At 25.6% G+C, this 12,738-nt stretch overlaps 2 long non-coding RNA genes across 2 annotated transcripts; both read right to left on the bottom strand.

The window, feature by feature from the left end:
- Positions 1-1,392: 1,392 nt before the first annotated feature.
- Positions 1,393-2,843, bottom strand: LOC126549203 (uncharacterized). The gene is made up of 2 exons (XR_007603346.1): positions 2,783-2,843; positions 1,393-1,996 (listed from the first exon to the last, which is right to left on the bottom strand). It is a non-coding gene; the product is annotated as an uncharacterized LOC126549203 (long non-coding RNA).
- A 968-nt stretch (positions 2,844-3,811) lies between these two features.
- LOC114123364 (uncharacterized) lies at positions 3,812-12,351 on the bottom strand. The gene is made up of 6 exons (XR_003592345.2): positions 12,340-12,351; positions 12,173-12,187; positions 11,538-11,561; positions 7,627-7,662; positions 7,194-7,250; positions 3,812-3,949 (listed from the first exon to the last, which is right to left on the bottom strand). It is a non-coding gene; the product is annotated as an uncharacterized LOC114123364 (long non-coding RNA).
- Between the last annotated feature and the right edge of the window lie 387 nt (positions 12,352-12,738).

Here is a 12,738-nt window from a genome sequence, read left to right as displayed (position 1 = left end):
TATGGGTTTATTATATTATATTTACGTACAAGCATTTATTTTTCCTAAGTGAGAAAAACAATTTACATGAAATTAAACGAATGTAAATTGATATTAAATTGAACGAAATTAGGTTTAACGTCATATTGAACAAGTGTTTCATACATGAAATAAAATAGATGGGAGATAATTTATATTTTCACAGCGTAATGGATTGATTCGTTATTCATTGTTATCAAAGAAAAAATAATTTACAATTGTATCTATATAAGTTATTATGATTAAGATTTTCAGTCAGAACATTGCGTGACTAAATGAACATAAGTTATATCATATCATCAGCCTATATTCATATTATAAGTAAACGTTTGTGCTTTATAAATATATTATAATTCTCTTTCCCCATCACAAACAGTTAATCGCTATTGACAAACCTAATGTCAACGTGGTGGCGATCGATCATTCATTCAAATACGACATTATAGGATTTAATATATGTGCATTAAAAATCGTATTATAAAATAATATATATATATATTATCATAATCGCAGTCTAATTTTATTAGAGATGGATATTTAACGTGAAATAATATGTTTTACATAGTAAATCTTAAGTCATAAATCTTATAAATCAAAAAATAACCATATAATAAAGACCACAATATTACATTAAGATTGTAAAATATACTTCAAAAACTGTAAAATGTATTTTTGATCAAAACTTTATTGGACTAGTCCGTGCTTTTACTTAGGAATACGATTGGAAAAAATCAATAATCATCAAATAGAAAAAAAATGTGAGAAGGTGGACAACATTGGAAAAAACTTAAAAGTACATAATATTATATGAATTTACGATTTGTAATAGCGTATTATAATAAATATTCACAATAGGTAAGAATATACACTAAAACTAAAATAACATGTAATATATATTGTTCCGGTGAGTTTTTGATTCCGATCTGAATTGATTTTCTTCTGTTGCGTTCATTGATTTTCCCTTGGTATAGTAGCTGTTGATCCTTGTAGAACCGCCAGTGTACTGATTGGGTTTTTGTATCTATATTTATATGCGCAATATCACGTATCACGTCAGTAACATTGTGACGCTCAAAAGCGTTTGAAAAACCTAATACTTCATAGAAATTTCTTTGACGATTTTTCCCCTTTTAGTGCTTCCTTGATTGGTTACGATTTAAAATCAGTTACTTTTGCATTAGTAACCAAACAATATGAGTCGTTTTAGTTCATCTCGAGACTTATTAATATTGTTACGTGCATAACAACGTTACGATATAATAATCATTTATAACGTGTCCGTGCATCATTTTTTGGTGACATTCAGCATGTTAGGATGCCGATTGAGCGACTGTGCTCGGAAAGCTCGTGCATTAATAAAAAATAGTAATAAAATAAATCAAGATGCGATATTTTAATACTGAGCAGATTCATACAAGAGAACAATATAGAACAATAAATTATTAAATAAAGTGAAATTTAAATAATTAACATTTTTATAACTTAAGACATCGACTTACTTATATATTAAATTGGAAAAACGACAAAAATAAAACCATTCTAATAAGAGTCAAATCGAAAAAAACCATTAAATAGGTAAGTATTTTGATATTTGTTTTTATTGTCATGCACTTTTAAAACATGTTATTACATGTAGTCACCACAAAAATTACATTTTTTTTTCATTAATGAATTCCAAAAATAAGATATATTTTATTGTTTTGCTTTTATATAAGTAAGCGATTATTACAACCACCCTATCGTCACACTAAAATTATTTAAACAATACGTTTATTTAGTAAATACGTTATAATAAGATTAATACAAATATACCCCAAGATTTAGTTAACCATTGATTATTTAGTTTTTAAAATATAAATTATAATATATTTTTCCATTTTCATATTTTCATTCTTTCATTATGAAAGTTATGAAGGAGTTGGTTGAGGTCCAGTTACACCATGTGACGAGTCATACTTGGGATTGCCTTCAAGATGACCTGAAAACCATCACAATTTTGTATAAAGAATATTATTTAATAATATTAATAACAACAACAAAAAAAAATTATTATTTAATTAAAAAAATTATTAGAAGTTATTGTAATACTATATTATTACTTATAACTTATTGTATTATTAAGAAATAATGTTGGGTCAATAACAGTGAATTTTTATTTATTTATTTGATATTTCATTTGGCATATTGCAGTTATCTTTTAAATAAAATAGATATTTTTTGTGGAGCACAAAAAATTGAATTATGTATAATATTTTTAAATCATGATTAAATGTAATATTAATTATATTAATCGCCGGTTGCTAGAGTTAACCTTATAAAAAATCGGATCAAAAATAATAATAAGTTATTTAAATGTAAAACATTTAGATGACGGCACGAAATTGATAAAAAAAATTGTATCTAGCCCAAAAACACACACACACACACATATATACAGTTTACTCCCGATTATCCGTGGAATAGGGTGGCAGGACATCCACGGATAAACGAATTCCGCGGATAATCCACAAAATTAAATTTTATAATTAAAACTAAATTGAAATTGAAAATTATTATTACATATTATTAAAACGTCGTTATCGAGTTATCGGCTATGACAAATTCACAACCCAACTAAACCTATAATGATTTATAATGGAAAGATACAATACGTATATATTTTTTTGTATACATATAGGTATGTAGACGATTCCATGGAAGACAACGGATAATCGAGAGTAAACTGTATATATATATTATATAATAATAATAATATTATACTCACAATTAAATAGGTAGTACATAATGTATGCTGAATTTAATTCTGGCCATATGTCAAATTCTAATAAATATATATATTTTAATAATTAAAAAATAAAATATTTAATTTCATTAACAAATATTTTATAAATTCCTAATTACCTATACTAAATTTTATAAATTATTTTTTTTTAAATATGTTTTTCTATTTACAAATGGAAATTTTATTATAATTAATTGGTAAAAATATATTAAGTATTTTAAAGGTGTATAATTATTTTAATGGCACTCCTTCTAATTTTATATAATTATTATATTAAGAAATAATAGCAATAGGAAACAATAGGATAATGGACTACTACAGCGTCATTTATTTAACAAAAAGATACTTATGATGAGGATAATACCTTAAATGGGTAAATCCGTATAATAGTGCTTCATTAAAAGTTCCAGCGAATTGACTATAGTATAGGCAACATCGTTTTTCTTAACTATCTACACTGAGGTAAGCGTGCTTGAAATTTTTAAGCTCGATAATTTTAAAAAGTAATAATTTACCAAAAGAAAATACGATTATAATAAAGAATACAAAAAATAAACTTACCATCAAATACTTTATTAGTTTATACAAATGACATAAAGAAAATAAAAATTGTTTATTGACAAAATAAATATAAAATACTAAATTTTAAATAATACGCTTAATATAAGTATTTTAAAAATAGTATTCCATTATACCAAAAATAACTATAAATATATTCGAAAATTTTCTTTTATGACGACGGGAAATTTAAATCAGTAAGTTAGTCAAAATTAAAGATAATTTATTCTATAGTAAATATATTTAAAGTTACATCTTATATATAAACCATTCTATTATTATAAAATAAATATTACTTTTATGAAGATATTAAATTTAAAGTATTTATTAGTATATTTGGGGGTAAAAAAACTCGGGGTAAGTATTCTCTGAATTTGATACATAATTCCTTATTTTCAGATTTATGTTAAATTATTGTCAAACTAAAGCAAGATTTTATATTACTGAATTTGATTTTTATACAGTATAAGTCTTAATACGTATTACACTATTTTTAAAAAACTCAATTAAAAGAATTTAAATTTAGCTTACAATAAAATTTTCCTTCTCCATAATATACAGGTATTTGCTCTTTAGGCAATGGCATTTTTTCTAAAGCAAAAATTAATTTATAACTTATATTAAAAAATATATAACCCTAGTGCAGTTGTGTGAGTATAGTGTGTAGTTATTTAAATTAATCAAAATATATTTTCTGTAACATAAAAACTATATTTTTATAACCGTTTAAGTATAAAATATCTTATTCATGAATTATATTTAATATAATAGATACATAATATAAATTTAAAAAAAAACATGATATTATTAGAAAATGTTAATAACACTATACAATAAATTACAATACTACACTGTACTTAGTGCTACCAAAGATTGAAAATCTTAATTCTATTTTTAAGAGGAAATGATACCCGTATGGAGTGTTGTCATAGTTTTTATTTTGTTCAACATAAAATATTTTTGTTCAGCCAATTCAATTTTGAAGTGTTGATTTTTTATGACATAGGATTAATAATAGAGGTCTGATTATAAGCAAGTATACCAATAACCCCTAAAATAATTAATTTTCAAGATTACACTAGTAACAAAATTACCACAAAGAAAAGAAACTTCACGAAGTAAAAAAAAATAAGATTTTAGAATAAAACTAGATCATCTATTATAGGGCAAAGGAAAAATATGAAAAAAAAAAAAATAATAATATTTTAAATCGTAGAAAAAAAGCTAAATAGAGAAAAAAATTAAAAAAAAAAAAGTGGGCAAGTGAGTACCGCTCTGCTGTACATTAGGTGCCGTATGGATCATTATTATATATTATAGGAGTGTTAAATTTGAATCCAATGATAGTTATCATTGTATACGAAAAACGATTCTGAACGAAGATGATTTGTCAGCCTAGGATATAATTTCTAGTGGTTGGTGAAAAAGGTGGTTTAAAAAAACCAGCTTATATTAAAAAATATTTTGAAAATTAAATCACGTAAATAAAACGCGAATCTTAATAACTGGTAAAATTTTCAAGTATCTACGACTTATACTTTTTGAATAATAATAAATATTTAAAATCGTTTGAAGATAAATCGTTATCGTTACGCTATTTCGTTAAAATTTAAAATTCAAAAGCACTTAAAATTTTTCCTATAATGATGCTTCGAATTTTCTCTATAGATACTTGAAGATAAACTTATGGAAAACTTAGTGTTGTATTTTTAATCCTTAGTTATAAACACAAAAAATTTTATGATTTTTCAACCTCAAATATTTCGCAAATATTCATAATTTTGACGAATTTTCGTCAAAATTTGAACTTCAAATGCTAATAAAAAAAAATTGTGCCTATGTATTCTTATAATTTTTTAATCACTATAAGAATAACATATGAGGAACTTTGTATTAAATTTTCAAGTATTTTGATAGGGCCAAAAAAATTTTATCGACACTTCAAAAATATTTTTTCAGAAAAGTTGAAAATTTCAGTTGTCTATAAATAGCTCAAAAAAAGTCAAAATATTTTGAAAATTAAATCATGTAAAGAAAATGCCAATCTAAATAACTGGTAAAATTTTCAAGTATCTACGACTTATACTTTTTGAATAATAACAAATATCAAAAATCGTTTGAGGCTAAACCGTTATTTAACGCGGTTTTGTAAAAATTTAAATTTCAAACACTCATAAAAATTTTTTGTCTGAATCCGGTAGAGTTTTTTTTACAGATATTTGAAGAAAAATGTATGGAGAACCTTGTACCAAATTTTCAAAACTTAGTTATAAAAGAAAAAAATTTTATGATTTTTCAACTTCAAAATTACTTGCAAATTTTCGCGTTTTCGACAGATTTCGTAAAAATTTGAGCTAAAAAAGCTTATAAAAAAAAATTGTGACTAACGATTTTTAATTTTTTTTAGCTACAATAAAAACAACTCATAAGGAACCTTGTATTAAATTTTCAAAACTTTTTGGTCATTCAAAAATTTTTTATTGACACTTTAAAAAAAATTTATCAAAAAAATCGAAAATTTCAGTGGTCTATAAATAACTCAAAAAAAGTCAAAATTTTTTGAAAATTTAACTATATACGGATACCACTGACATTAACATTTGGTGAAAATTTCAAGTATTTTCAGTGATTAGTTTTTGAATTAAAACCATAAAAAAAAATCGATTTGGTCGAAAACTGGTTTTGCGTTAAAATTCCCGTTTTTCCGTCATTTTTTTTTGGTTTTTCCCGGCGCTTTTGAAAACTATTGGAAATTTTTTACTTTTGACCCCCCCAAAGTACAAACTACATTCACTTTCCTATCCGAAACAGGGTCCACTTTTTAAAATAGGAGCACTTTTACTGCTCCAAAACGTGGTGACAGACACAAAAAAAAAAAAAAAAAAAACACACAACATTGTAAAATCAATACATTCATCACTTCGTTCAGAATCTAAAAAAAAGGAATATATAGTATACAAAATTCTGAGTTTAGTGATATATTGACATTTCCTTTGACGCGCTCTAACAGTGAATTACTGAAACAGAACCTTCAAGATTTTATTTGTTTTGGTGGGAAATATATATCCCGCTGCCCTATAAGGGTGAAGAAGTAACTTGCATATAATATATTTAAGGAAAAGATTCAAATACAATTATAATTTTTTATGAGAATTGATATGATAAAACTCATAAATCAAGATAAAGAAGAAAATGCTTGGAATAAGACAGGAATATAGATTACGGGTTAATAAATTGTCCATAAATAAATATACGTATCCAGAATTAATAACATACGATGTAAGTAGAAATTTAAGTGGATAATATAATGATAGAATAGTAGAGATAGGTTAATTGGGAAAGAGTTTTTGTCAATAAAAGTACAGTCTATAAATAAAAATTAACATTCAATAGTCTATACAGGTTCAAATATGTCTTGCGTATCGAGTATTTACTAATCTAAAAAGCAAAACAAATGATAACTCAAAAACAATCATAATATTGCATGAGCAAATAATTTAGTGTCAAAGATTATGGGTACAACATAATTGAACATAAATACGAGGAATTTAGTAACTGGATATAAAATAGTTACCGTGTAATAAATTAAGGTGTATTATTCTATTAACATGTAATTTTCTTGTGTGTAACAGTGATTTACATGTGATAATATTATAATTGTATGCGTTTTATTTCATTTATTTAACTTGGAAGTAATCGGAATGCAGTATATACGACACTACTTAGTACTCTAATTTCATTTCAACCACAAATTAAAGGAACCAGTTTCCAAAATATTAATTTAAAATGAGTATATAATGTAAGAGTGTATGTAAATTGTAAGTATGATACTTACTCATACTTATTACTCTAAATGCATATGAATCATATTTTTCACCAAAGATTGGATCAACTGAAAAAACAGTCAATAAAATAATTATTAGTTGTATCGCCCACATAAATGATTTATATAGTACATTTTTATAATAGATAGCAAGGCCGTATATGAGGGGGTCTGGAAGTTCACCTAACCTAACCCCCCCCCGAAAATTTTGTTACAGCTATGGCCTTGGTAGACAGGTAAGCAAAGTTGTACCTATTCAAATATTAAGGAATATCTGTTTTTCATGTTGTTATTAATGTATTCCCAAAATATTAAAAATCAACCATAAAATAATTGGTTTTTAAAAATGTATCATTGAACTATTGATTTTTTTTAAATATTTTCAAAAAATATCTAGGTGCATAGTTATTGACTGTATAAATTAAAGCCAAATTAGGTTACTTACGCTTTCGTAAAAGGTGAAGCCACACCGAATCAATAGCTATAGAAAATATATCAATTAATTATTAATAACTATCAGTGTTGGGAATAGATAACTTCTAATTTATCAAGATAAAGATAAAAATTAGTACATTTTTATCTAGATAAATTTGAGATAATTTCATGTTAAATTTTGAAAATATTCAGTTACTACATCCTACAGGTATGACAAAAAAAATACATAGGTAATTTTAAATGTTTTAAAATAAATGTACTTTCTTAAACGAATTTCAAATATTAATAAACATAAAATATAAATTTATTATTTTGAAAAGTTCATTAAATAAATATTTTAATTTTTGAAGTATTTATCAGATGATGGGTTGATTCAGTCGTTTCAGTACTTGAACCATCTTTTTTTAGGGTTTTGGACGGACCAGCATTTAGACTTTGGACAAACCGTTTCATAGTTAAAATAATTAAATTAACAAAATAAAAACAAATATTTTAACTGTGTGCAATTCTACAAAAAAGTTCATCAACGACGACACACGTCGCAGATCATAAGATAAAGACTGACAAAAACGGTCAATAACGACAATAATTTTAATTGCTACTGCAGAGGACAGAGGTCGTACAAATCGTTAAAGCGATAACTGAAAACGGCGACTTATAAATACCGGGAATTCTAAAAGGGTTTTATAAAATATTAAATTGTTACAAATTACAATTATTGTATAATATATAATATTAACATGCTTGTCAAATGTCAACCCAATATCCACAATAATATTATGGTAGTTAGTAGTTACTATACTCTGTCCATCGAGAGAACGCGCGCGGGCCGACCAAAATCGGGTTTTCTGCGCATCCCCAAACGTCATCCTGCCGTAGGGAAACCGGTTTCGATAACAGGGAGGGGCAGGAGGATGCGCAGAATCGGCGCGTTCTCTTGCAGTCTTGCTGGACAGACTATAGTTGATTTATTTTCGTCAGTTTAAAACAATAATTATTTGCTCATAGTTTGTACACAATTCTATGAAACGGGTATCAGCTAATAAGACCATCATAATAGGGTGACGGGTAGCAGGGATAGATGTTATCTTTTATACTTTATGCTATTATTAGTTGTTCTTACTACATGCCCATAACAAGTTTTTATTTTTGGGTATTCTTATTGTTTACATTGTAAAATTCTAGACTTACAATGAACATAAATTATTATTAAAATACATGGTATAAGAATACATTTTACTAAACGTTTGATTTCTGTGTAATAAATATACAGTGTATAGAAAAATGTAAAAATATAAATATAAAAATATTTTTAATTTTTAATTTTTTTTTAATCCATTTAAATAAATTATCTAGATAGGTGCTCATAGATAACTAGAATTTTATCTAGACGAAGATAAAGATAACCGAGCAGAAATTTGTCTAGATAAGATAAAAGATAAATCATTTTTATCTAGATAAGTTATCTAGATATTTCCCAACACTGATTACTATAGTAAATTCAGTTTTATAATATGAATAATCAGTGATAACCATACTATTTGGTGATTGGAGTATGTCTAGTTATGTTAGTATGTTTAGGTTGGATTATGCCCACCTCATAAATTAATGAATACTTACCATTACACAGTGTATAGGCACAATACTTATTTTACAAAAACTACCAAGATAGGAGCTATAGATTTTTTTTTTTAAATATTTAATAAAAATAATAATTTTCAAGTTTTGAGTAGGTAGTACACTTTTTCCATTTTAATTATACATTATGATCACGCTATGGCAAGGTTCATGAAAATGTTCACCATTTATCACACGCACTGCCGGTTTAAATTATTTGTAGAAATTGAATACCTGATTCATACGTTTAAATTAACTTTACTGTTAATTAGATCGTCTGTCTAAAAGAAGTATTCAGTCGTTTGAAGTTAAACACAGCTAAAAACAGTATTATTTGATCCAAAACTTCTAAAATGAAATATATTTCGTGATTTAAAGTAGTAACTTAAAAAAAAAAGTATCTATACAATATATTATAGCATAGTAAACTTTATAGCCAGGGCTTGTATTTCGTCCAAGAGACCAAGACTGAAATTATTTTCCTGCCTTTTCCACACGAAATATTAGTTTTTCACACTTCTTCTGGCCAGTCTACCACTTCCTGTATCGATATTATATTGTAATTCATAATGAACTATTTTAGCCGTTTTTGGTTTTTAGATTCACTAAACTGTTTCATTGAAAACCCCAAAAATGTAATGATGTGAAACAAATTTACAGCACTTTTATTTTATTATTATTATAATATGCATAATCAAAACTCTAGTCCATCACATATGGGTAACAAATTAAATATCACTTCTAACAGTATACAAACATCTAATCCTATTCAAAATCTAATATAGCTTACAAATATACAACACAGCTAAACCAAACTTCCTTAAAACACTGGATTCAATTCATAATTGAGGAATTCGCCTGCAGGAAATCGGAGCCTTCAGGACAAGCCCAATCGATAGCATTTTAAATTATGTCAAAGAATAACCCCTTCAATCCCAAAGAGACCAAGACACACTAACTCACATCATCAAAAGGAAAAGCACAACCACATAGAATACAAAACTTCCTTCAACAACCATACTTCACCCCCAATAAATATAGATCACAAAAAATCCCTCTTGGTACGAGATTTATTCACCAAATTACAACAAAAAGTGGACATCCATACCTCAATTGTGTAATGATGTGCGTTTAAGCCATCATATCTTTTAAATGTTAAGTATTTAAGAAAATAATTATAATAATTATTAGCAATTAAGATTAAGCACACACACATTAAGATATCATATTATAAGAATCCCAGTCTGCCGTTCAGGCGGGCATTCGCGTTAGTATTGTCTTCTTGTACAGACGGCCAAAGGCGAGTTTAAAAGACTACGCAGATCGTCTGGACAGGAAGATATAGTTAAATAGTTATAAATGTTTGTAATAATAATTAAAAATATATATATTAATGTGTATCAAAGAAATTAAATACAATTAACAAGTATAGTGATTCAAAGAAAAAGATTTTTTACTCTAAAATATAAATCGGTCACCTAATTCCATATCTCAGACGAAAGCCACGATTTCAACAAACAAGTCGACATGGGAATCAGAGAGGTAATATAAGTTATGGTTATTTAATAAATAATGCATTTAGAAATATACAATCTCCCTCGATTAATTAAGTAAACCTCTTTTTCAAATCACTACAATTGTAAAGAGAATTACGAGTTCCCCTCTGGAAATGGAAACTAAGACTTAACACTGAACTTCTACATTTTAATAAAAATGAACAAATTACGTCATAATATCTTCTCAGTTTCAAAATACAATTCAACACACATTCCCTAATCACACCAAAATATATACCGATGCATCTAAATCTAAACACAAGGGTAGGATTGACAGAAGTTAATGAAGACTGAAAAATATATTTTAGGCCGACAAATCATGTTCGTTCAGAATCGTTTTTCGTAAACAGTGATACCTATTATTGGATTTAAATTTAACACTCCTATAGATAATAGTGATCTACGTGGTACCTAATGCACAGCAGAGTGGCACCCAGTTGACCATGTTTTTTTAACATCATTTCTGTGATTAAAATTCATTTTGTGTATTATAATAATTGATACATTTTTATTTTTAAATTTGGGATTTGCATATATTATACATGTTATTTTAGCTTTTTGAGTATAGTAGAGAGTAAAGAATAAAGAAAGGGGACTTTGGAAAATTCATTCTATCATATTATTTGATTTTGCCTGTATAATATATTTTAGTCCATTCTATTAAATGACTATACCAATTACTCGAATATTGTATAAGCTATTACGTATAGCTTATAAGTAATAAATAATAATAATTATATATACTTACAATTCATTTGTCCGTGAATTATATCTGTATATATATTATACACAAATATATAATAAAACAATAATATGAATAAGAAAAATATTTACTGTATATTATATTATCGTCGTTAATTTTTTTCGTTAAATAAAACAAGAAAATAGTTAAGGTAAATCATAAAACTTTTTTCTTTTGTCTTTAAATATTTACTTTTAAAACCCTTTCAGGCTCAAATATAATTCGGATAGAGATGGCAAAGTTTTGTAAAACCTTTTTTTCTTAGAATTCTAAATTCTATTAAGATTAATTTTATGCAATAATAATAGTTTTTTGTTTTTAATTTTTATTGGAAAGAATATTGTTGATAACAATTTTTTTTTCATATCGTGTAGAACGTAAAACGTAATATTTTGGTGCTGGCCGTTGTAGGATTAAAATTGATACGATAAATAACAAAAACTGAAAAAATTACATGATTTCAAATGGTATCACTGAGTCATTAAGATTTTAGGAAAACTATACTTTTTGTAAATTTTTCACACACGTAATTACAAAAAAAAAAAAAATGTGTATGTTAGATATTAAGTATATTTAAAAAAATTAAAATTTCATGTTTCATTTAACAATACTCTAAAACATCTTCTTTTTTAATTACTTACGTTGATTACTTCCGTCTGTATAATATATTCGAATAGGTAGATATGTAAAAATATATAAATTATAATACTTTATAATGTGTAACAAGTAAAGATTTAAACACCATTTTTCTGTAAATGCTATTGCTAGCTAAAAACAGTATATTTTGGTATTTAAAATGATTACTTACATACTGAAGTCACTGCAAAATTTCGAAAACATTAATAAAAATTATTTTATATTTTTATATAGTATATAATATATACAGGGTGATTTTTTTATCGTTGAACACTTTGCATACAAAGTGTATACAAAGTGTTCAACGATAAAAAAATCACCTAGTATAATATATTTATCTACAATTATTTACATTCTGATCATATTTGATTACTATTCCTTATAATTTTAATTGCTCATATTATATTTTCTATCTATAAATATTTCTAAGATAATAATTTAGTTAAAATTAATGCTTACAATATACATTTTCTGTATGTTTTGAAAAATAAAATACAATTATGTATGAATAATTTTGATATTATGACTTATGAATAATTATAAAGTTTATTTAAAAATAGATGTATTCAAA

This window comes from Aphis gossypii, chromosome 1 (assembly GCF_020184175.1).
Source record: "Aphis gossypii isolate Hap1 chromosome 1, ASM2018417v2, whole genome shotgun sequence".
NCBI classification, from domain to species: Eukaryota; Metazoa; Arthropoda; class Insecta; order Hemiptera; family Aphididae; genus Aphis; species Aphis gossypii.
This window is presented reverse-complemented; position numbering and strand designations above follow the sequence as displayed.